The sequence below is a fragment of the Hyla sarda genome, assembly GCF_029499605.1.
Source record: "Hyla sarda isolate aHylSar1 chromosome 7 unlocalized genomic scaffold, aHylSar1.hap1 SUPER_7_unloc_1, whole genome shotgun sequence".
Taxonomy (NCBI): domain Eukaryota; kingdom Metazoa; phylum Chordata; class Amphibia; order Anura; family Hylidae; genus Hyla; species Hyla sarda.
The window spans coordinates 408,830-436,150 of NW_026607617.1; the positions used below are offsets into that span (position 1 = coordinate 408,830).

The 27,321-nt window shown below is 41.8% G+C and overlaps 1 long non-coding RNA gene across 1 annotated transcript; it reads left to right on the forward strand.

Annotated features, from left to right (window-relative positions):
* Nucleotides 1-414: 414 nt before the first annotated feature.
* Nucleotides 415-7,578, forward strand: LOC130298417 (uncharacterized). The gene is made up of 3 exons (XR_008849785.1): nucleotides 415-579; nucleotides 674-851; nucleotides 6,496-7,578. It is a non-coding gene; the product is annotated as an uncharacterized LOC130298417 (long non-coding RNA).
* The last annotated feature ends 19,743 nt before the right edge of the window (nucleotides 7,579-27,321 follow it).

A 27,321-nucleotide genomic window follows, 5' to 3' on the forward strand; every position in this document is an offset into this window, starting at 1 on the left:
GGGCTTAGATGACTTATAGGGCTTAGAGGCCTTAAAGGGGCATTTAGAGTGTCGGGTGCTGCTCCGGAGGCTCGTGACGTCAAGGTCATGCCCCCCTCATGATGTGATGTCCGCCCCCTCATTGCAAGTCTATGGGAGGGTGCTTGACAGCCCGTCAAGAGCCTCCGTCCCGTATCGCCAGTCATCCGGCACGGAGTGAAGGCACCCCTGCGATCAGACATCTTATCCCCTATCCTTTGAATAGGGGATAAGATGTCTAGGGGCGGAATACCCCTTAAGGATAGGGCACTCAGACCCCATTTACATCATTATTTAGGATCCCACCATCACCTACCCTTGGGTGATCTTAGGATTACTCCTTTTAGTAAGACAACATGGTTATAGATCTGCCCTTATATATATGTTTAGGTTAACAAAGAGCCTGAGCCTGAATTACCCTACCTAGAAGCTTTTCCTATTGGTGAAGATATATGGGATGAAGTGTGGTCTTTCTCTGGGGGTACGGTGACTCCGGATGAAGCTTTAAAACCAACTGCACAAGACCTTGTTAAACATCAGGAGGAGACGACCGTTCCGGGGGTGAGTATTTACACCTGGGCTCTTTTTTGGGGGGTCAGGGGTGATTTATATTGTGCCCTGAATGACTGTTACACTTTTTTTTTTTAATTTACAGAAAATAAATGACATTCCGAAGAGAAGTGATGGAGAACGTCTGTCTCAGCCTCTGGAGGAATTCTACATCTCTCTGATTAAGTCGAGAAACGTGTCAGAGAAATCTGCGGCTCTACGGTCTCCTCCGAGGAAGTGTGAGGAGTCTGAGAAGACTGTACAACCTGCGCCAGATACTAAGGGTAAAAACTTGAAATAATGCATTATCCTGTCCTATAACTAGAGCAGATCACCCTATAACTAGAGTAGATCACCCTATAACTACAGCAGATCATCCTATAACTAGAGCAGATCAGCCTATAACTAGAGCGGATCATCCTATAACTAGAGCAGATCATCCTATAACTACAGCAGATCATCCTATAACTAGAGCGGATCATCCTATAACTACAGCAGATCACCCTATAACTAGAGTAGATCACCCTATAACTACAGCAGATCATCCTATAACTAGAGCAGATCAGCCTATAACTAGAGCGGATCATCCTATAACTAGAGCGGATCATCCTATAACTACAGCAGATCACCCTATAACTAGAGCAGATCATCCTATAACTAGAGCAGATCATCCTATAACTAGAGCAGATCACCCTATACCTACAGCAGATCATTCTATAACTAGAGTGGATCACCCTATAACTAGAGCAGATCATCCTATAACTAGAGTGGATCACCCTATAACTAGAGCAGATCATCCTATAACTAGAGCAAATGACCCTATAACTAGAGCAGATCATCCTATAACTAGAGCAGATCACCCTATAACTAGAGCAGATCATCCTATAACTAGAGCAGATCATCCTATAACTAGAGCAGATCACCCTATAACTAGAGCAGATCACCCTATAACTAGAGCAGATCATCATATAACTAGAGCAGATCATCCTATAACTAGAGCAGATCACCCTATAACTACAGCGGATCATCCTATAACTAGAGCAGATCACCCTATAACTAGAGCAGATCACCCTATAACTAGAGCAGATCATTCTATAACTAGAGCAGATCACCCTATAACTAGAGCAGATCATCCTATAACTAGAGCAGATCACCCTATAACTAGAGCAGATCACCCTATAACTAGAGCAGATCATCCTATAACTAGAGCAGATCATCCTATAACTAGAGCAGATCACCCTATAACTAGAGCAGATCATCCTATAAATAGAGCAGATCACCCTATAACTAGAGCAGATCACCCTATAACTAGAGCAGATCACCCTATAACTAGAGCAGATCATCCTATAACTAGAGCAGATCATCCTATAACTAGAGCAGATCATCCTATAACTAGAGCAGGTCATCCTATAACTAGAGCAGATCACCCTATAACTAGAGCAGATCATCCTATAAATAGAGCAGATCACCCTATAACTAGAGGAGATCACCCTATAACTAGAGAGGATCATCCTATAACTAGAGCAGATCACCCTATAACTAGAGCAGATCACCCTATAACTAGAGCAGATCACCCTATAACTAGAGCAGATCATCCTATAACTAGAGCAGATCACCCTATAACTAGAGCAGATCATCCTATAACTAGAGCAGATCACCCTATAACTAGAGCAGATCACCCTATCACTAGAGCAGATCACCCTATAACTAGAGCGGATCATCCTATAACTAGAGCAGATCACCCTATAACTAGAGAAGATCATCCTATAACTACAGCAGATCACACTATAACTAGAGCAGATCACCCTATAACTAGAGCGGATCATCCTATAACTAGAGCGGATCACCCTATAACTAGAGCGGATCATCCTATAACTACAGCAGATCACCCTATAACTAGAGCAGATCACCCTATAACTAGAGCGGATCATCCTATAACTAGAGCAGATCATCCTATAACTAGAGCAGATCACCCTATAACTAGAGCAGATCATCCTATAACTAGAGCAGATCATCCTATAACTAGAGCGGATCATTCTATAACTAGAGCAGATCACCCTATAACTAGAGCAGATCATCCTATAACTAGAGCAGATCACGCTATAACTAGAGCAGATCACCCTATAACTAGAGCAGATCACCCTATAACTAGAGCAGATCATCCTATAACTAGAGCAGATCACCCTATAACTAGAGCAGATCATCCTATAACTAGAGCAGATCACCTTATAACTACAGCAGATCACCCTATAACTAGAGCAGATCACCCTTTAACTAGAGCAGATCATTCTATAACTAGAGCAGATCATCCTATAACTAGAGCGGATCATCCTATAACTAGTGCAGATCATCCTATAACTAGAGCAGATCATCCTATAACTAGATCAGGTCATCCTATAACTAGAGCAGATCATCCTATAACTAGAGCAGATCATCCTATAACTAGTGCAGATCATCATATAACTAGAGCAGATCACCCTATAACTAGAGCAGATCATCCTATAACTACAGCAGATCATCCTATAACTAGAGCAGATCACCCTATAACTAGAGCAGATCATCCTATAACTAGAGCAGATCAACCTATAACTAGAGCAGATCATCCTATAACTAGAGCAGATCATTCTATAACTAGAGCAGATCACCCTATAACTAGAGCAGATCATCCTATAACTAGAGCAGATCATTCTATAACTAAATCAGATCATCCTATAACTACTGCAGATCACTCTATAACTAGAGCAGATCACCCTATAACTAGAGCATATCACCCTATAACTAGAGCAGATCATTCTATAACTAGTGCAGATCATCCTATAACTACAGCAGATCATCCTATCACTAGAGGAGATCACCCTATAACTAGAGCAGATCACCCTATAACTAGAGCAGATCACCCTATAACTAGAGCAGATCATCCTATAACTAGAGCAGATCATCCTATAACTAGAGCAGATCATCCTATAACTAGAGCAGATCATCCTATAACTAGAGCAGATCATCCTATAACTAGAGCAGATCATCCTATAACTAGAGCAGATCATCCTATAACTAGAGCAGATCATCCTATAACTAGAGCAGATCACCCTATAACTAGAGCGGATCATCCTATAACTAGAGCAGATCATCCTATAACTAGAGCAGATCATCCTATAACTAGAGCAGATCATCCTATAACTAGAGCAGATCATCCTATAACTAGAGCAGATCATCCTATAACTAGAGCAGATCACCCTATAACTAGAGCGGATCATCCTATAACTAGAGCATATCACCCTATAACTAGAGCAGATCATTCTATAACTAGTGCAGATCATCCTATAACTACAGCAGATCATCCTATCACTAGAGGAGATCACCCTATAACTAGAGCAGATCACCCTATAACTAGAGCAGATCACCCTATAACTAGAGCAGATCATCCTATAACTAGAGCAGATCATCCTATAACTAGAGCAGATCATCCTATAACTAGAGCAGATCATCCTATAACTAGAGCAGATCATCCTATAACTAGAGCAGATCACCCTATAACTAGAGCAGATCATCCTATAACTACAGCAGATCATCCTATAACTAGAGCAGATCATCCTATAACTAGTGCAGATCATCATATAACTAGAGCAGATCACCCTATAACTAGATCAGGTCATCCTATAACTAGAGCAGATCATCCTATAACTAGAGCAGATCATCCTATAACTAGTGCAGATCAGGATATACAGTACAGGAATCCTCGGAATGGAGCTGTGAATTACTTTCCAGAGAACGATAGCAGAAAGTTCTTGTATAATCTCGGTGAATCAGATTTACAGCCATAAGAGTTAAGGTGTCCGGACACCTTCTAGATCTGCTGGTCATAATCTCTCCTGATCCCTCCAAACATTTGAATCTTCCCAGGTGCTTGTAGTCCTGCCTGCTGCCATCTTTTTACGGACTTAAATGGGCGCTGTCAGATACAATAACTTTTGAAATGTTATAAACCATGCAAAAACAATGTGTTTTGCAGTAGTTTTCATCAAAAAAAAATTCAGTATTTCATACTGAAAAAGCCAGTCAAAAAAGTGGCCACTAGGGGTCCCCCTGCCTCCTGGGACACATACCAATCCTGCAGTGTCCAGTGCTCATCGACACATCATGAACACCATGAGTGATTGACAGGGCTGCAGGCAGATGCAGGGCCCTCTGTGAGTCAGAGCAGAGTGAGGGAGAGGGAGGAGTCATCACAGTGAGGAGAAGAGAGTGACACGCCCCCTGCCTTTGCATGGACAGAAACCTCACTGAGCAATGATAGCAAGTAAATAAAGGTAATTCTGTAAGAAATATAGGTTGTAAATAATAGAAGTACATGGTCAGGATGTGGTACCGAGCAACATATAACTGTTTTCTTTTTTGGGGGGGGGGGGGGGGGCGGTGAATCTGACTGGTACGCTTTAAGGAGACACAATGGATAAGGCTTGTGCCCTGGCTACTCTGCACCGCGGCCTGTGTGTCTTTGGTTGGCAGTGGCCTGAGAGAGACTATGTTGGAGACCATTACCGTCTATGTATTGGTTGCTGGACTTTGCTATGTGTGGGTCTTGTTGTGCAGCACCAAGACAGAGTTAATATAGGGCTTCTGCCTGTTACACCCCTCCTACTATTGGGCATCGCTGGGCCAGTTCTGTACGGGCATATAGAGACACTGTGTGCCCTTGGTGGTCCTGGGCCCCATGATTTTCCTTAAACCTAATGGTATCTGCAAGAATTGGGACAAAGGTAAATCTGCATCTACACCTCCATCTCGCCCCAGTCAAATGTGGAGTCTATGGATCTTTTCTTTAGTCTGGTTGATAAACTTGACAGTGACCGCCTTCTCTTCCAACGTACTTCTGGGTCAGGTGAAAGCCAATGCAGGCAAGAATCTAGAGCTTTTTTCTCAGCATTTTTTCCAGACCCATCGCTGTCCTTCTTCGAGGAATCTTCTACCCCCAGCATCAATATTCTCCTCTCAATACTCATTAGTCAATACCGACCATAAGTTTGGAAATCCTTACGGCTATCAGCATGGGCCAATCTATGCTGGTCACTAGGGTAGACAACAACGTCAAGATCTCCAGCGTGGAATGAATGCCTCCATGGAGAGGACTTTTAGAATTGTCTACAAAAGAATAATGTCCGGATCATCGTTTGCTGGAGAAAGCCGAGGGATATGACCCTGTGATATTCCTGGGATCCTAGCTTAGGTAGACCCTTCCAGCGGATACCTTTACCACCTTCTTCACATTCATACAGGCCCCCAGAGTTCCAGCCTGCCCAGGCCCACCCTGGGGGTCCACCACATCCTCTCCTGACAATGCTCCTTCATTCTGGGACAGAGATGCAATCCTGAAACGGCTTGTGTCACATTTGTTTAGTTTAGTTGTTCTCTCCTGTCTGAGCACAGTGCTCTCTGCTGACACCTCTGTCTGTCTCAGGAAAAGTCCAGAGTAGGAGCAAATCCCCATAGCAAACCTCTCCTGCTCTGGACAGTTCCTGATACAGCCAGAGGTGTCAGCAGAGAGCACTGTTGTCAGACAGAAGAGAACAACTCAATTTCATCAGCTGATAAATACTGGAAGGATTAAGATTTTTTAATAGAAGTAATTTACAAATCTGTTAAACTTTCTGGAGCCAGTTGATATGAAACCAAAAAAATGTTTTTTACTGGAATACCCCTTTAAGATGGGGTTACTAATGCAGCGATCATTCATAGTATGTATAATAAATACATCTAGATATATATGTAGAATATAGAAATTTGATTGGTTTCCTGCATAGAAAGGGCGAACATTTTGGTATTTTGGTAAAATCCTTGCAATAAATCCATAACTGTACTTATAACAGAGCACGAGTAGAAATGATAGAATATTTTAATTCTGACCTTTTTCCCTCTTATTTCCTTCCCCAGATCCCTTCCTGCCTTTAACTCCAGAAAAAGAGAATCTGCAAACGCAGGATGATAATCTTCTGTTTTGTGAATCCTCGAGTCTTAACCAAACAGCGGCAGCATGTAACTCGCTAACAGGATTCCAGAAATTTCAGATCCCAAGGAGATCAGCAACAGTGGCCCTTGGACCGGCCGCGCGGTTAGCTGCCACGCCTGGAAGTCTCTCACACTGGGGATACTGAGCTTAGGAGATAATTCACAATGGAAACATATGCGTCTGAATGTAATAATGTGTTTCCAGAATGTTTTTTTTAATAATTTTTTCCTGAATAATTTTTTTGTTAGAGGTTTGGTTGTATATCTGTGAAGACATTGGACCTGAGATGTGATAAGTCTGTAGTAGAGGTTGGTTGGTCTTCAAACGCTATGGAGCAGATTCTGCACAACTACAAGTTGTCATATTCCTGGGAAGATAATACTGCTATATAATAGCTTGGGAAGATAATACTGCTATAGCTTGGGAACATAATACTGCTATATTGTAGCTTGGGAAGATAATACTGCTATATAATAGCTTGGGTAGATAATACTGCTATAGCTTGGGAACATAATACTGCTATATTGTAGCTTGGGAAGATAATACTGCTATATAGTAGCTTGGGAAAATAAGACTGCTATAGCTTGGGAAAATAATACTGCTATATTGTAGCTTGGGAAAATAATACTGCTATAGCTTGGGAAGATAATACTGATATTTTGTAGCTTAGAAAGATAATACTGTTATATAGTAGATTAGGAAGATAATACTTCTATATTGTAGCTTGGGAAGATAATACTGATATTTTGTAGCTTAGGAAGATAATACTGCTATATAGTAGATTAGGAAGATAATACTGCTATATTGTAGCTTGGGAAGATAATACTGCTATTTTGTAGCTTGTGAAGATAATACTGCTATATTGTAGCTTGGGAAGATAATACTGCTATATTGTAACTTGAGAAGATAATACTGCTATATTGTAGCTTGTGAAGATAATACTGCTATATTGTAGCTTGTGAAGATAATACTGCTATATTGTAGCTTGTGAAGATAATACTGCTATATTGTAGCTTGGGAAGATAATACTGCTATATTGTAGCTTGTGAAGATAATACTGCTATATTGTAACTTGTGAAGATAATACTGCTATATTGTAGCTTGTGAAGATAATACTGCTATATTGTAACTTGAGAAGATAATACTGCTATATTGTAGCTTGTGAAGATAATACTGCTATATTGTAGCTTGTGAAGATAATACTGCTATATTGTAGCTTGTGTAGATAATACTGCTATATTGTAACTTGTGAAGATAATACTGCTATATTGTAGCTTGGGAAGATAATACTGATATTTTGTAGCTTGGGAAGATAATACTGCTATATTGTAGCTTGAGAACATAATGCTGCTATATTGTAGCTTGTAAAGATAATACTGCTATATTGTAGCTTGTAAAGATAATACTGCTATACTGTAGCTGTTTCTGCTGTTTACGTCCAGATTCCAAGGACTTTATACGGCACTAACATTTAGTGCTATTTTGCGATGCATAATATTAGGAAAGAAGTTCCTGTGGGCGACTCTATGGAGGGGCCACGTGCAGCGATCTCTGTAGATACCGTCCGTGTTACTAAACCCCAGGATGAGGGGAAATCACAGCTACTGTATGAGACTATTATTTTTTCTTTTCTTGGGAAATTTTACGAAGAATGTGTCACTGTTTTGGTGAGAAATATAAATATTTGCAGAAATTAAATCAATGTTGTATTGATAGGTCAGTGCCTCAAAGGTGTTCTCTGGTGGAGAACAAATGTTTTCAAAATAACTGATACCAGAAAGTAAATTACTTCTATATAAAAAATCTTAATCCTTCCAGTACTTATCAGCGGCTGTATGCTCCACAGGAAGTGATGTAGTTCTTTCCAGTCTGACCACAGTGCTCTCTGCTGACACCTCTGTCCGTGTCAGAAACTTTCCAGAGCAGGAGCAAATCCCCATAACAAACCTCTCCAAACAGAGGTGTCAGCAGAGAGCGCTGTGGTCAGACTGGAAAGAACCACACAACTTTCTGTGGAGCATACAGCAGCTGATAAGTACTGGAAGGATTAAGATTTTTTATATAGAAGTAATTTACAAATCTGTATAGCTTTCTGGAGCCAGTTGATTTGAAAATGTTTCTAACGGATTACTTCTTTATCCACTGAATTTTTATTGTCTCTCCATTCTGCCCAGGCTGCAAAAAGAGACAATAATTCAGTGGTGTACCCTTTTAAAGGGGTTGTGCGCCGCCCTGGCTTTCGGAGCTCCGCGCGCAGCGTCCGGAAGTTCATTACTCCGAACGCTGTGTGCGGGCTTCCGTGTTCGCGGCCGCCGGGCGGCCGCGAACACGGAAGCCCGCACACAGCGTTCGGAGTAATGAACTTCCGGACGCTGCGTGCGGAGCTCCGAAAGTCAGGGCGGCGCACAACCCCTTTAAAGCAGATCTTTCCAGGGATGTATAGTATGAGAACAGTAAAGTCCTATAATACGAGCGTTCCCGGCCCCTGGTTGCTATATGTGCAGATATACAGCAGACGGGATCGCAGGTAACAGGTGCCTGGGCTGCTCGCCCCTCATAAATCTTCTCTGATCGCTCCTATCAATGACCCCATATTTTTGTTATGCCTTTTGGGCTATACTGTATACTCTACATCCCCCTTTACTATGATACCGGGACAAATCCTCTTTAGGTCCTACTAGAATTTCTTTCCAAGGCAGGAGAACGATCCCTCCCCCACCGATGGGTCGTTCCTGCCAAAATGTTGAAATTAAACTTTGTTTGATTGTCTGAAAAGTTTCTATTTTTTTTCTTGATGTGATTAAAAAAAAAATGGATATGTTTTGAATTGTGTTTGCAGCGCGTGTACGATGTGAACAGCATCGGTTCAACCAGGTTAGTGCTATTCTTAGGCTAAGTTCACACTGCCACAGGAAGGGAACGCTATGGTGGAGAAAAAAAAACACCCAACTCCTGTAAAATACTGGACACTCGATGGACCCCATTCAAGTCATTGGAATCCAGTGGGACATTGGGGTGTCCATTGTGGAATGGGTCAGTTCGGTTTTCTTTTTTTGGGGCTGAACAGACATGACCGTGCCCAGTGGTGGTGTGAATAAGCCCTTAGTTTATCATTGGCAGGATGTTTTTGGCATTGCTTTTAAGCTTACTGGGTTAAGTAAAAAAGTGGGGCAGTAGTTGTGGCTATGTCATCAACAGTGTTATGTACAAGGGATTAAAGGGATACTCCGGTGAAACCCTTTTTTCTTTTAAATCAACTGGTGGCAGAAAGTTAAACATATTTGTAAATTACTTCTATTAAAAAAATCTTAATCCTTCCAGGACTTATTAGCTGCTGAATGCTACAGAGGAAATTCCTTTCTTTTTGGAACACTGATGACATCACGAGCACAGTGCTCTCTGCTGACATCTCTGTCCATTTTAGCAACCATGCATAGCAGATGTATGCTAAGGGCAGCATGGTGGCTCAGTGGTTAGCACTGCTGCCTTGCAGTGCTGGGGACTTGGGTTCAAATCCCACTAAGGACAACAATAAATAAAGCGTTATTATTGTTATAATAATGTCAGCAGAGAGAACTGTGGTCGTGATGTCATCAGAGAGCATTCCAAAAAGAAAAGAATTTCCTCTGTAGTATTCAGCAGCTAATAATTACAGGAAGGATTAAGATTTTTTAATAGAAGTCATTTACAAATATGTTTAACTTTCTGCCACCAGTTGATTTAAAAGAAGAAAGGTTTTCACCGGAGTACCCCTTTAAATCTCCACTTGGACACAAGCTGGCATGTCCCATTATGTCATGCATGATGCTGATCGATAACGGGTTCTGTTTTATTGTCAAATGAATTTTGATAAAGTGCCACTTGGACACAGGCTGATGTATAAGGTTACAGTGTAAAGGTGAAACAAAAATAGAGAAACAGAAACACAGCCGCACATCCACCATTTGTATTTTGATCTACTTGCTTCTCAGCATAATTTCAAAAACAAACAGGTTGTTATTATACATTTTGATTAAAAAGTACAAGCCCACTCGCCACGTCAAGGCCACCTAGTCAGAGTGGGTCCCTAAGCTAACGCTGGCGTAGTGCCGGGTGGTGACCACCATCTCTGCGACACCAAGCCCACAGGGGGAACGACCCAGTGGCCAGACAGCCCCACTGCTGCCCGACCAAGCCCCTGGCTCTGGGCCGCCCCACCCCACAGACAAAGCATCACAGAAACAATGGCCGCCACAGAGAACCACACCAGTGTGAACACCTACCATGTGCTCCCTACCAGAGAGCTGGGAGAATGCCAGGAGGAAATCCTTATTCAGTCTCCTGCTAATTTAAAAACACCTGGGCCGAATGGGTGACGTAGAGTGCTGGCCATGAAAGAGGGGATAGACTACAAATGTGACCATCTGTCTGTACCAACAGGTTTTTTATCTTTTCTTTTATTATTATTATATAAAATGAAAGTACAAAAAATTTAATTAACAGTATAATTTACATACAAAAGTATCCCCGCTTAATATCCCACCCCCACCCATGTATGCCTGCGTGGACAAAAATAGAGAGAGAGAAAAAAAAGGGAAAGAACCATGTACAACAGCTTCCTACCACAATCCCCAAGTGGATTCGAACTCTTTCCTTCTTTTCTTAGATCCTCCGATTCTCACCTTTTCAAACTTTTTTTATTTTATTAACTATTTCCACTCACTTACGTTAGGTGCTCTCGATGCAAATCATGTACAAGCAATAAGGTATTTAGCCAAAATAGTCAATTTTGGTATAAATTTTTTCAGCATGCCCATCTCCAAATCACACCCGAGCACCACAGAATTTATATCCCATGCACCCTTATCATTAACCACTTAAGGACCCAGGGCGTACCTGTACGTCCTGAGTCCGCTCCTGTTCTATAATGCATCATAGCGGGTCAGGCCCAGCCTCTAACAACGGCTGGGACCCGTGGCTAATAGCACGCTACATTGATCGCAGTGCCGCGCGATATTAACCCTTTAGACGCGGTGTTCAAAGTTGAACATTGCGTCTAAAGTGAAAGTATGCCGGTTAGCTCAGTGGGCTGTTCGGGATAGCCGCGGCAAAATCGCAGCATCCCGAACAGCTGTAGGACACGAGAAGGGTCTCCTACACCTGCCTCCTGGTGTCCGATCGCCGAATGACTGCTCAGTGCCTGAGATCCAGGCATGAGCAGTCAAGCGGCAGAATCATCGATCACCGGTTTCCTATGAGAAACCAGTGATCAATGTAAAAGATCAGTGTGTGCAGTGTTATAGATCTCTGGGATAACAATGATCAGTATAAGAGATCAGTGTGTGCAGTGTTATAGGTCCCTATGGAAGCTATAACACTGCAAAAAAAAAGTGAATAAAGATCATTTAACCCCTCCCCTATTAAAAGTTTGAATCACCCCCCTTTTCCCATAAAAAAAAACACAGTGTAAATAAAAATAAACATATATGGTATCGCCGCGTGCGTAAATGTCCAAACCATAAAAATATATATCGTTAATTAAACCGCACGGTCAATGTCGTACGCGCAAAAAAATTCCAAAGTCCAAAATAGTGCATTTTTGGTCACTTTTTATATCACGATCAATAAGTCCTATCAATACAAAAATGGTACCGCTAAAAACTTCAGATCACGGCGCAAAAAATGAGCCCTCATACCGCCCCATACGCGCAAAAATAAGATGACAATTTTAAATGTATAAATTTTCCTGCATGTAGTTATGATTTTTTCCAGAAGTCCGACAAAATCAAACCTATATAAGTAGGAGATCATTTTAATCGTATGGACCTACAGAATAAAGATAAGGTGTCATTTTTACCGAAATATGTACTATGTAGAAACGGAAGCCCCCAAAAGTTATGAAACAGCGTTTTGTCTCACAATGATTTTTTTTTCCGTTTTACTGTAGATTTTTGGGCAAAATGACTGACTTCATTACAAAGTAGAATTGGTGACGCAAAAAATAAGCCATCATATGGATTTTTAGGTGCAAAATTGAAAGTTATGATTTTTTTAAGGCAAGGAGGAAAAAAACGAAAATGCAAAAACGGAAAAACCCTCGGTCGTTAAGGGGTTAAATTTATTTTCAAGGAGTTCCTTTTTTTTTTTTTTTTGTATATGTTCTATAAATAGGGTTCTGAAGAGCAAAGAGTAGAGAAAAAAAAGAAAAAGAAAAGGAAGAACTTTTAAGTCTACCATAAATTCCAAATTTTTCTACATTCTCTTTGCCCACCCCTACTCGTCATCCATCTAAACTCCTTATTTTTCATGGTTTTCAGACCTTCCTTCCATTCCTCTATTTGCAGTTCTTTAGGGGATATCCAATTCCTTAATATAATCAGTCTGGCGAAGAACAAAATCCGATGTAGTAGGCACTCAAATTTGCCCATCATACCAATAGCTCCCAGCAGTATAAACTCTATCATACGAGGTACCTTCACAGGGATTTTACTTTTCTACCTCGGTCCTTAAGGGGTTAAACAGCTCGGTCAATGGCGTACACGCCAAAAAATTCAAAAGTCCAAAATAGCGTTTTTTGGTCACGTTTTATATCATGAAAAAATGAATAAAAAGCGATTAAAAAGTCCAATCAATACATATTTGGTACCGCTAAAAACTTCAGATCACAGTGCAAAAAATTAGCCCTCTTACCGCTCCATACGCAGAAAAATAAAAAAGTTATAGGGGTCAGAAGATGACAATTTTAAACAAATACATTTTCCTGCATGTAGTTATGATTTTTTCCATAAGTGCGACAAAATCCAACCTATATAAGTAGAGTATCATTTTAATCGTATGGACCTACAGAATAAAGATAAGGTGTAATTTGTACCGAAAAATGTACTGCGTAGAAACAGAAGCCCCAAAAGTAACAAAATGACGTTTTTTTTCAATTTTGTGCGCACAATGATTTATTTTCCATTTCACCATAGATTTTTGGGTAAAATGACTGATGTCATTACAAAGTAGAGTCGTTGGCGCAAAAAATAAGCAATCATATGGATTTTTAGGTGCAAAATTGAAAGTTATGATTTTGTAAAGGCAAGGAGGAAAAAACGAAAATGGAAAAACCCTCGGTCGTTAAGGGGTTAAATTTATTTTCAAGGAGTTCCTTTTTTTTTTTTGTATATGTTCTATAAATAGGGTTCTGAAGAGCAAAGAGTAGAGAAAAAAAAAAAAGAAAAGGAAGAACTTTTAAATCTACCATAAATTCCAAATTTTTCTACATTCTCTTTGCCCACCCCTACTCGTCATCCATCTAAACTCCTTATCTTTCATGGTTTTCAGACCTTCCTTCCATTCCTCTATTTGCAGTTCTTTAGAGGATATCCAATTCCTTAATATAATCAGTCTGGCGAAGAACAAAATCCGATGTAGTAGGCACTCAAATTTGCCCATCTTACCAATAGCTCCCAGCAGTATAAACTCTATCGTACGAGGTACCTTCACAGGGATTTTACTTTCTACCTCTTTTATTACAGATTCCCAGAAAACAGATATCTTCTCACACGACCAGAAGCTATGTAAATAATCCGCCTCTTCCAAACCACATTTAACACACTGTGAAGTGATTCTCACCCCTATCCTATGTAAATGAAGCGCGGAATAGTGGGTCCTGTGTAATATCTTAAATTGTGTAATTTTATGTTCCATATTCCGAGAAACCTTGCTTATATTTTGGGCCATAATGTCCCAATCTTCCTCAGACACAGTACCCACTATTCCGGACCATTTGTCTTTAATTCTGTCGATCCCCCTTACTCCAATAATCTTATTTAATTTCTTATACAAAATTGATATTCCTTTTTTTTAAGGTGCTCTATTTGAGTTAGTGCTTCTATGAAATTATGTTTCTGTGCTACATATATCTCCTTATCTATCGTGTTATGGACTGCATGACTAACCTGCCAATAGTACAGCCAATCGTTATCACTAATATCATACCCCCTTTTTATGTGCTCAAATGAAAAGAGTTGTCCTTTATCAAATAATTGTTCCAGTCGTTTTAAACCCCTACTATCCCAAAAAGTTGACTCACAATTCACCAATTCTTTAAATTTATTGTTACCCCATAGGGGTGGGAACCCAAAACTATTTCCTACATGTAATTCTCCCTTTAATCTTTCCCATACTTTCCTATATTTATACCATAACATCGTGTTGTTTGACCCACTCTCCTCATAATCATCTAATTCCAACACCTCATATATGTTCACTTTCTCCTTATCTACTACAGTCTTCTCCAGATATCTAAAATTTCTCCAATTCACGATTCGTACCAACTGCGCGGCCATGTAATAAACAAAAAAATTGGGCATATCCAATCCCCCCCTATCTCCAGGGGCCATAAAATATCTGTACTTCAGACGAACCCTTTTTCTTCCCCCATAACAATCTACCCAGTATTACTTCTATCTTCCGGAACCAGCATTTACCGATCCACACTGGCGAGGCAGCAAGAAAAAAAAGGATCTGTGGGAGGACCACCATTTTTATTATCGCCATCCTTTCTGACATAGAGAAGGGCATTTTAATCCATACTTCTACTCTCTTCGCTAGACTATTTAATAGGGGCCGTATATTGTTAATCACAAACCTATCATTCGTGGCTGCTATTTTTACTCCCAGATAAAGGAAACATTCATTTTTTTTTTTTAGCACGGATAGTCTTCCCACCGTCTCCCCCATATCTTCATCCAGGGGGAGCATAGTAGATTTACTCCAATTTATCTCCAACCCAGATAGAGGGGCAAATGCCTCGAACATCTTAATGATACGATGTATTTTTTCTTGTGGGTTAGTTACAAAAAGGAGGATATCATCTGCAAATAACAAGATCTTACTCTTCTCTCCGTTTACTCCAAATCCCTCATGAACATCATTATCTCTTATCCAAGCCGCTAAGGGTTCAATATAAATTAAGAATAAAAAGGGTGAGAGGGGGCAGCCCTGCCTTGTTCCTCTACTTAGTTTGAATGGGTAGGAGGGAGTTCCATCCACCACTACACTCGCCTCGGGGTTAGTGTATAGTAGCTGAATATAACTCAAAAACCTCGGGCCCACCCCAACCCTCTTCAACACTTCCCAGAGGTATCCCCACTCCACCCTGTCAAAAGCTTTAGTAGCATCCAATGACAGAATGGAGCGGGGGCCTCGGGATCCACTCTGGATTGCTTCATACACCTGGTGAATATTGTCATGAACCGTTCTTCCTGACCTAAACCCTCCCTGGTCATTGCCCACCACTACCTCCACTACTTTATCCAATCTCCTTGCCAGTGCTTTCGCTATTATCTTTATATCTGTATTAAGCAAGGAGATAGGACGATATGAGCCCAAATCCAAGGGATCCTTATCTTTTTTCCTAATGAGTCTAATATTAGCCTCACACATAGATTTAGGGAGAACCCCCTCCCCCCCCCCCCCTCCAGGATTCATTAATGATACCCAGCAGTTTTGGAAGTAGCAGAGTTGAGTATATCCTATATATCTGGAAAGGAATGCCGTCAGACCCGGGGGATGTATTCCCTTGGATTGATGCCAATGCCTCCTCCAATTCCTGGAGGGAAATTGGGTCATCCAGGGAGTGCCTTACATCCTCTGTCAAACTTGGAATATTACTTCCCCTCAAGAATTCCGCTACCTCCGCCCTATTAATATCGCTGCCCATATAGAGATTGGAGAAAAAAGAGCCAACCATTTGGGCTATTTCTTCTCTATCTGTGGTTATGCTACCATCCTCCCTCCTCAGAGCCATAATACCACATTCGTCGCCTTGATTTTTAAGTAATCTTGACAGTGTCTTATTTGGTTTCCCTTTCTCAAAGAAATTAAATTGCCCACTGAAGAATAGTTTATTTTGTGCCTTTTTAAGTAGATATTCTTTATATTCCTCTTGTGCTGCCTTCAGTTCTAACAGATGTTCCCCCCCCACTATCCTCTTCTATCCCTGCTTCTAATGTTGCCACTTTACTATTCAGTACTGATTCTTCCTGTGAGAATTCCTTTTTTTTTTATTGATTCGCCCTATATATAGGCCCCTCAAATATGCCTTCATAGTATCCCATACCACCTGAGGGTTTGCGGACTTATGATTAATCTCCCAGAATGCCTCTATTTCCTGTCTAAACCAGTCCTGGTCGCCCACTAATTCAATCCAGTGGGGGTTGAGCCGAAAGCCCAACCTTTTCCCACCCATTACCTTACCTCCAATTTCCACCACCACTGGGCAATGGTCCGAAAGGGTTTTAGCTTTATACTGCACCCTGCTGGTCCAGGTCATTGCATTCTTATCACACAGGCATAAGTCAATTCGGGAAGCGGTGTTATATGAGGTACTAAAACATGAGTACTGTCTTACTCCTGGGTTTAGTTTCCGCCACCCATCAACCCAATTCATCTCTCCACAGTATCTCGCCAATGCTGTTTCGTTCCCCCCTACATTCCTACCTAATTTGTATCTGTCCATACTAGGGTCCATTACATTGTTCAAATCTCCAACTATCCATAATGCCGAATGTGTCTTACTTTCGCTATAGCTCACGAGGTCCCTCAGAACATCCACTCTAAAAGGTGGAGGAATATAAACAAAAGCCAAGATGACTGGCCTATCTTCCCATATTCCATAAAGAAATACATATCGACCATACTTATCTACCTTTGCATTCTTAGTCTCGAATGGTACCCTCCTGTGAACATATACTGATACTCCCACGGAGTAGGAAGAGAGTCTGGAGTGGTATTCTTCTTTGGCCCACTTCCTTGGAAGTATCTGCTCATCTCTTGACCTATGGGTCTCAACTAAACATATGATCGCAGGAAGGCACCTCCGAATATAATCGAATATTGCACACTTTTTAATTCTATCCGACATACCTCGTACGTTCCAGGCTAATAGTTTAAGCATAGATATATTTGCCTAAGAGAAAAAAGAAAAGAGAGAAGAAGAAGAGAAAAAAAAAAAGGAAAACCCCTCTTTTGATCATCCCGTGCCATCCCTCCCTCCTTTCCCTTACCCTCCCCCCCCCGCACCCCCCCTCTCCCCATAATGCACCGTACTTCTACTATGCACTCCTATCCTAGTGACACTATCCTTTCTTCCACCTCCAAGACCGAGTACCTAGAGCCTGTTTTACTAGGGGAGAGATCCTTCTGGGTTCTAGTTTTTATACCCACAGCTGGAGACTTCCATATTTTATCCAATTTACCCATAGCCCCCTTATCTTTTTGTGGCGAGCTACCCCCTGATCTTCTGGGGTTCACCTTAGGGGCCATTTCACCCACTATTTCTCTTCACTTTATATTTGTGGGGTGTATGTATCACTACGGGGATATCAAGGACCAACTTAGCAACTTTATACACCATAGGCCCCTCCCACTCGAGAATTTAAATCCCGTTATTTACAGCATACAAAAGTAAGAATTCACAGTCCCATATGGCTCTGAGGAGCGCTTAAAACCTAGGGTATCACACCCTGATCCAGAAATATCCACCACCAAATATAGCATACTAATATGCAACTACGGAATCATTAGCGTATTCACGCTCCCCCTGGTAGACAGGGCAATCACCCCCCAGAGTCACTGATCTTATTGCGTCCAGGGAGGGGTCCAATTTCATGAGAGAGGAATTCTCCTAAGACCAAGTTGTTCAATTTAGTCCATGAGTCCCGGTTTCTCCTGAATAAGAGAGAAAGGGGGGGTAAGTCCTCCAAAAACATCGATTTTTACAGCATGGCAAGCCATAGGTACCTCTACGTGACCATAATTATACCATCCATACTCCTCAAGGTCCACACAGCTTTCATTATGGGCAGAGAGTCTCCATGACTAAAAGTAAAGGATGCCTAAAGGGAGGAAGGAGGGGGGGCGTCAATCCCACATTGCTCAGTTAGCTCAGTTCCCCGAGGCGTCAATTGTCCATTAGGGCTCGGCCCAAACAGGTAGGGCAGGAGCATCTCTATCACTGTAATTAGGCACACTGTAGCTCCTTCCTCATGTGCAGCAGCCAAACAGCACCCCAAGCTAATAATATACATGTCTGCCTCATAAGGACATTTAATAAGCTTCAATGGGTGCTCCACAGTTACCAACCATCACAGGGGGAAGAGGGGGGAGACCCGGACAGATGCATTGCCGCAGCTGCCACTCACCAAATCGCTAGGAGGAGTGACCAGGCAGAGAGTCAGGCATCCAATATTGTCCATTTCACATGGGGCCAGTGCAAGGGGCTGCTGCTGTTCAGAATATTGCCGGGGTATTAATCAATGGTTTCACCTAGTTGGAGGGAATCCGTGAGTAGGTTTCATGGCAGTTTGTCCTCATGTAAAACACATCCATGCAGAGAGACTGCTGAATAAGAATATCTGCCCCCCAAAAGGGAGCAATAACTCACCGGCTAATGCACTGTTAGATATTCATCACATGTAGTGTCTGATCGTTTTACTCAGCTCCACTCTCCATCCACAAGAAAGGGTCTGGGCCAGTCTATCCAAATCCCAGCAAGTAGTAGCGGAGTTCCACACATGCCCCTCAACACCTCCGCGTCACTGTGGCCTACGTGAGGAAGGTGCCACCATATATAGGCCTCCGACACAAGCCCGAAGCTCCTCTCAGTAGCTGGCCGAAGTAAAACCACACCCCCCCCTCTCTCACCTCCTCTCCGGCATCCCCTTCCACAGCGCCTCCCGTCCTATCCGACGACGGGTTGCGCCACCACCGTCTCGCTCCTCCCTCCTCCGACGGCAGAATCCAGTGCCCCCGGCTCTTCACAGGGCGTCCGGGCAGGAGAGCCCCACTGTCGGCGTTAAGCTGTGAGTATCCCGGCATCGCGAGGTCGGCATCCACTCCACCTCCGTCCCGAGGGCTCAGGGGGCGGGGCCAGAGCCCCGGAGTGCGCGGCCCTAGCTCATGCCGCCGTCACTTCCCTTCAAGGAGTTCCTTGATGTGCCCCCAAAAATCAGCCACCTTCGGACATGTCCATACAAGATGAACAAAGTTGGCTCTACTTTGCCCACATTTTGGATAAGTATGATCACTTCTACATTTCATCTCCCACAAAGATACTGGGGAATAATACAATTGGTTTATGATTTTTAGTTGTAAGAATTTAATTTTTTTATTTGAGGAGCATTTCTTGGCACCAGCCCAAACATTCTCCCACTCTCCCTCCTCAAGTCTCACATTTACTTTTGCCCATTTCTTTTTAACTGTTTCTTGAACTGCAGTACTTGATTCTTTAATTAGATCTCTATATATCCTTCCCAATGATATAGTTCGCCCTTGTGAAGTGCATCCTTATTAGATGTGTTCCTATAAGCCGCTCCTATCTGTAAATTCCAGAAATGTTTCCCCGTGTCTATATGAAATTCATTAACAAGCATATCAAACGTGATTAACTCCCCATTTCTACTAATTTGCCCAATATATGTAATCTCCAACCATACCCAAAACCCTCAATCTATTTCCCCATATTGGGGGGAACTCAAGACTATTTACCACCTATTTACCACCTTACAAATTTTGTTTAATTTTACTTATAATAAAACCCCCAAAAAGACAAAGACTTCCCTATGTGTCTGCTTCCAAGACTTCTATTATCTTATCATATTTTCCTTCAAAGAAGTTTAACATATAATTTAATATGGGGTTATTCTTCTTGTTCTTGATATCTTGTGCCTTAGCAGCTAGGAAATCGTTATAGAAATGCTGCACTCCCCATCCCCCCTCACCCTCTAAGAGGGTCATACTTCTATACTTTATTCGTACTCTCCCTCGCCACCATATTAATTTATTTAACATGGCTTCTAGTCCTTTGAACCAGTTTCCCGGTATCCACATGGGGAGACTCTGATGATATTCAGGATCTGTGGCAAGAGAACCATTTTTAATAGTGCCACCCTCTCTGCTCGATGACATCCTACCCCATTTATCAATTTTAGTTTTAATCTTAAAGAGCAAGGGCATTAAGTTTGTTTTTACAAATTAGTTTTTCTTGGCCGAGATATCGACCACAAGGTATTTCAACGTAGCCCCTTCTTTAAGAATCGTTATAGTAGAGACTTTCGGTATGATCCCATCTATCACCGGGAGCCACAAGGATTTGGCCCAGTTCACTTTAAGGCCTGCAACTTCACCGAACTGATTATATTTATAATTTTAGGTAGCATCGTTTCCAAATTATCGAGGAAGAGTATAACAATATCTTATCATTCACTCCTTCTATCCCACATCCGTGAAACTCTTTTGATCTCCTCAATAGCTCTGCCAGGGGCTTTATATATAAGACAAACAAGTAGGGGATAGGGGGCACCCTTGACGCGTACCTCTAGAGAGTGGAAAAGGCTCAGTTAGCCTACCATTGATGATGATTTTGGATCTCTATAAAGGAGTTGTATCCATTTAATCATTCCTCCACTAATATTATATTCCTCCAATAGTTTCCAGAGCCTCCATTCCACCCTGTCAAAGGCCTTCATTGAGTCCAATGACAGGATGGAAAGGAGGGGCCCACCATCCACTTCCAGATTGGCAAATACGCTTGCAATATTTTCTTTAATTAACCTACCAGGAATAATTCCCGATTGATTCGGGTGGATCAACTCTGGTATGAGGATCGGCAGGAGGTGGTGATTGTGTGTGCTGCTGGATACCCTTGGAGGCGCTGGCGGAGAGGTGAGCCCAGTACCTGGAGAGAGGAGCAGGTGGTGATGTGCTGCAGTTGTGGTGAGGAGGCGGGTGGCTCGCGGTGAGCAGGAGGCTTCAGAACACAGACGGAAGCTGGCGCAGAGATCCGGTGAACAATGTGCAGAATGGGTGAAACCGCTCCAATTGTTTGTCTTTAAAGGGGTTGACTAGCATTCATTCCCTGTACTCCCCTTATAAGTTGAATAACTAACAACAGCTACCAAGTTACTAATATCTATTTAGCACATTGGCAGTGAATAACTTTTTGTGCATTGGCAGTGAATAACTTTTTGGGTACTAACCTATAATTAAACTAACAACCATCGCTATATGTGATCTCCTATGAAATAACCTATAAATCTACTAACATCAAAAACTGTAATGTACTAAGAATAAGCCAACTTTGCTACCAACCATATACGCACATATGGATTTGTCATTTCTGGAGTGAGTTTTTGACAGGATTAGTGCAGGGTGAGAAGAACTCAATAGTGAGCTTATTTGGTGGAGAGCAGGTGTGGACTGGTGAGGACAGTCATCCCTGCTGTGGTGAGAGCTCAAACTCCACTTTTCCTCCAAGGTGAACCACAGGATCAATCAGGCGCCAAGGACTTGTGAAGAGCAGTATGTTTATTTTACCCACAATGTAGGGCTGGGCGGTATACCGGTTCATACCGAACACTGACATTTTTGTGCTGCACGATATGAATTTTAACCCATACCGCAATACTGGTTGGCCCCTCCCCCTCTGGAATGAATGAATTAGCCCAGCGCTGCGCTGTCCCCACATTGGGGAACTAATCATATGTTGCCCGCGAGTGCTGTTCTGCCCCCCAATTATCAGCCTAGCGCTTTCCCCATCTCCCTTCCGCCTGTTTGTTGTGGCCGCCGGTGCTGACACTCTATACCAGTGGTCTTCAACCTGCGGACCTCCAGATGTTGCAAAACTACAACTCTCAGCATGCATGCTGGTAGTTGTAGTTTTGCAACATCTGGAGGTCCGCAGGTTGAAGACCACTGCTCTATACTGTGTGGTATCCCTATGCCCGGGCTGCAAAAATAAACAAGATAAACTTTATCTTACGTTGGTCCGGTACTGGCCTCATCTGCTTCCTAGGAAATGGAACGTCGGACAGCCGTCAGCCTATCACTGGCCGCATCGATGTTCCGCCTCGGCCGCTGATAGGCTGAGCCCACTGTCATGTAAGAAACTGTCCAGAGCTCCTTACATGACAGTGGGCTCAGCCTATCAGCTGCCAAGGCGGAACATCACTGATGGCTATCCGATGTTCCCGTCCCCAGCGTAAGGCCGACGTCGGAACCTGCGTGAGCTTATTTTGTTTACCTTGTGTCAGGGTGACATGTGAGTATTTACCCCTGATGGGGGCAGCCCTGGGCTGATAACTAGTGGGGAGGGGGGCAGAACAGCGCAGTGCTGGGCTAATAATTAATTTTGGGGGGGGGGAGGGGAGGAGGAGGACATACTGTTATATACCGTGGAACCGCCGAAAGTTACAAAAATACCGTGATACATACATTTGGTCATACCGTCCAGCCCTACCACAATGCAGCGCGTTTCGCAGTGAAGACCGCTTCATCAGGCATATTGGGAAACGCGGATATGCATGGTATTTATATAGAGTTGCGTTAACCCTTGCATAGGCAGAAATAATTTGTAACATCCATAGAAAGTTTTGGTAAAAATACAAATATATAACATATAAAAAAAATATATATATATAATTAGAATAAATTTACAACAAATATTATCCAAAGGAAACAGTCATTAGCTTCATAAAAAACAATAAATTATAAATATGAAGTGCATCAAGAAAATTTCTCCTTCATTTATAAATTCCAAAAGAAAAATGATATAGCCTTGAAACAGACAAATGTCAGAAAAACGTCAGATGCTATTTTGCATTTTCAATGGGTTCATTCAAACCATGTGGAAAAAGAGTATCCAGGGTGAATATCCAATAAGACTCCCAATTTATTAATTTTTGGAATCTATTATGAACCTGAACCGGAATCGTTGCGATAATTACTAGGTCCAACACATCAAAATTATTATCGTGTTTTAAAGATAGATGACGGGGAATGCTATGTAACATAAAACGGTCTCTGACATTTGATCTGACATTTGATCTGTGCTTGTTCATGCGGGATCGCACTGTCTGAATAGTGCGGCCCACATATTGCAACCCACAAGGACAGGATAAAAGATAAATAGCATAAGAACTTTCACAATTATTACATGTATTAATCACATATCATTTTTTAGTATTCTGAGAAAAAAAATTATATTTCGGATTATTAATCATGATGCAGCATTTACACCATATTTTGTTACATGTGAAAGTACCATTTTGTGACACATGGTCAAGAGAAGAATTATTTTTATTTTTTAACAGACTCGGGGCAACTAAATTACGTAAGTTCATAGACCTCCGAAAAGTGACACCCGGTTGGTGTCCCGGTTGGCATTCACCTAACACCGGGTCACATTTGAGAATAGACCAGTGTCTTCTTAGAAGAAAGCGGAAAGCGGCCTGACGAATCGCCTAGGGGCGTGGCCCAGCGTCTGAGCTCCCCCCGTTTCCATCCGCCATCTCCCTGCTTGGACCGGTCCTCGGTCCTTGGATTATCGTACCCGTTTGGCCTGCCTGCTATGGACTGGTGAACACTCCGCTTTCTTTCTCTTTTTGTGGAGTTATATATACTGCTGTTTATATTCTAGTGTGTAGCACTTACTTTCCTACTGATGTACACACCTGAGTCCGATATCTGGAGCTATTTCTGCACAGGGATTATACATGTAACGGTGGTGCTGGCTGACATTTCTTTCTTTCTTTGTGATTATATATATATATACATATTTCTTGGCAGGACAAATTTATTTTTTGACTAATTGGAAAGAATTCACCTTTATTGATTTTCTGTTACCCGGCAGTGGTGTGACCTTTATAGATATCTTCCAGTTGTTGGAATCAGGAAGGTCAGAAGGAGGTGAATGGAGGAAGGTGTTGATGGATCAAAGCTTGGTTAAAACATGGAGGGTACTTAGGAGAGAGATGGATATAAAAGGAACGTTGGATGAGGCGCCACTGCTGGATAACTTAAATATACCTGAGGTGAGAGAGTTGGGAGAGATAAGCCTTCTTAGAAATACGAGGTGTGTTAGGATAAAAGATTTATGGGGAAGAGGTAAATTCAAAAACTGGATAGAATTGAAAGAAGAATTTAACTTGCAGGAGGGTGGATGGATAGAATATATTGGTTTAAAAAAAGCGTTTCTTGAGTTTATTGCTAAAGGAGGTCACATACATTCAGCTTACCCTGAGATCTTGGGGAAAATAATGGGTAGTAAAATTAGGGAAAAATACATTTTGTTTGTGTATAGAGCCTTGGTAAGGCATGTCCAAAAATAAATTGCTCCACAAGAGCTCCCAACAATGGCAGGAGGAGACTGGTTTTAGTAAAATAATAGTTTGGGATAGTTTACGGAAAAATATTAATCTAAAGGGTTTTAGTTTATGTATCATGATGAATTTTGGATGGGAGGATTGTTATTCTCTTTTTTTTGTAAATAAAATTAATAATAAACTTGTAAGCCTAAAAAAAAAAAAATCCAGTATGACTTTTATTAACCGACCTGCTAAACTTTGCCCTAATATTTTAACGTCAACATTTAAAGGGGTACTCCCGTGGAAAACATTTTTTTTTTTTTTATCAACTGGTGCCAGAAAGTTAAACAGATTTGTAATTACTTCTATTAAAAAATCTTAATCCTTCCAGTACTTTTTTGGGGCTATATACTACAGAGGAAATGCTTTACTTTTTAGATTTTTCTGATGTCATGACCACAGTGCTCTCTGCTGGCATCTCTGTCCATTTTAGGAACTGTCCAGAGCAGTATATGTTTTCTATGGGGATTTTCTCCTGCTCTGGACAGTTCCTAAAATGGACAGAGATGTCATCAGAAAAATCTAAAAAGTAAAGCATTTCCTCTGTAGTATATAGCCCCAAAAAAGTACTGGAAGGATTAAGATTTTTTAATAGAAGTAATTTACAAATCTGTTTAACTTTCTGGCACCAGTTGATAAAAAAAAAAAAAAAAGTTTTCCACGGGAGTACCCCTTTAAAATGATACCCTACTTATATAGGTTTCATTTTGTCGTACTTCTGGAAAAAATCATAACTACATGCAGGAAAATTTGTACGTTTAAAAATGTCATCTTCTGACCCCTATAACTTTTTTATTTTTCCACGTACAGGGCGGTATGAGTGCACATTTTTTGCGCTGTGATTTGAAGTTTTTATTGGTACCATTTTTGTTTTGATCTGACTTTTTGATCACTTTTTATCAATTTTTTTAATGGTATAAAAATTGACCAAAAATATGCTTTTTTGGACTTTGGAATTTTTTTTACGTGTACGCAATTGACCGTGCGGTTTAATTAACAATATATTTTTATAGTTCGGACATTTACGCACGCGGCGATACCACACATGTTTATTTTTATTTACACTGTTTTATTTTTTATTGGAAAAGTGGTGTGATTCAAACTTTTATTAGGGAAGGGGTTTAATGACCTTTATTAACACTTTTTTTTACTTTTTTTTTTGCAATGTTATAGCTCCCATAGAGATCTATAACACTGCACACACTCTGCACACACTGATCTTTTACACAGATCACTGGCTTGTATTAACAGGCCTGTGATCAGTGTTATCGGCGCTTGACTGCTCCTGCCTGGATCTCAGGCACGGAGTAGTCATTCACCGATCGGACACCGAGGAGGCGGGTAAGGTCCCTCCCGGTGTCCTGTAAGCTGTTCGGGACGCCGCAATTTCACCACGGCGGTCCAGAACGGCCCGACTGAGCAGCCGGAATAGTTTCACTTTCACTTCAGACGCGGTGGTCAGCTTTGATCGCCGCATCTGAAGGGTTAATACAGGACATCACCGCAATTGGTGATGTCCTGTATTAGCCGCGGGTCCCGGCCATTGATGGCTACCGGGACCGACCCGATATGACGCGGGGTCCTTTGTCGTTAAGGAGTTAAGAGGGATATGGGTGTAAACGCTGCTGGATCCCCTACATTGTCCCCTAACTTTTTTGGTATAAGGGTTATATTTGCCTCTAGCATTATTAAAAATGTAAATAGTCCTATAGAGTTAACTAATATTGTCTGTACTGACAGGTTAGTTCAGGTGACACTGATGACAGATTTCCTTTAAGAAGTAAAATAGAACCTTTCTGACAAGGTGAAATAGGCTGAAAGATCTCAAAACACCAAGACGTCATGGCGAGATCCAAAGAAATTCAGGAACAGATGAGACACAAAGTCTGCAAAGGGTTACGAATCCATCTCTAAAGCTTTGGTACCCCAGCGAACCACGGTGAGAGCCATTATCCACAAATGGAGAAGATGTGGAACAGGTAAACCTTCACTGAAGTGGCCGGCCTACCAAATCTACCCTAAGAGCGCAGCTAAGACTCAAGAGGTCACAAAAGAACAAACAACAACATCAAATAAACTGTGAGCCTCATTTGTCTCAGCGAAGATCATGACCCGACCATAAGAAAGGTACCGGGCAAAAACAGCATCCATGGCAGAGCTCCAAGGGGAAATACCTCTGCTGACCCAACATAACTAAAGATGAGCGAATCGAAGCTGACGAACCCGAATTTCAGGAAATATTCGATTTCCAATTAATGCGAATATCGCCGCAATTCTATCGCACAAATCGATTCATTAAACTCCATTTACTGCGGTGCAGGCTCAAGGGCATCTAAAATGGCAGATCCACATGTCAGTACATAGGGCAAGGAAGGTGGGAAGGCAAGGCGGGAAGGGAAGTAGGCGGGATGACCCTGAATCACATGCAGGATGCAGCCTATCAGCAGCCAGTCACCCCTCTGATGTCACAGCCCTATATAATTGGCAGCCATATTGCGGCCAGCCACTTCATTACAATACACTTCAGAGAGATAGAATGGAGAGCCTGTGTGTGTGTGTGTTACAGCAAAGAAAAGTGCA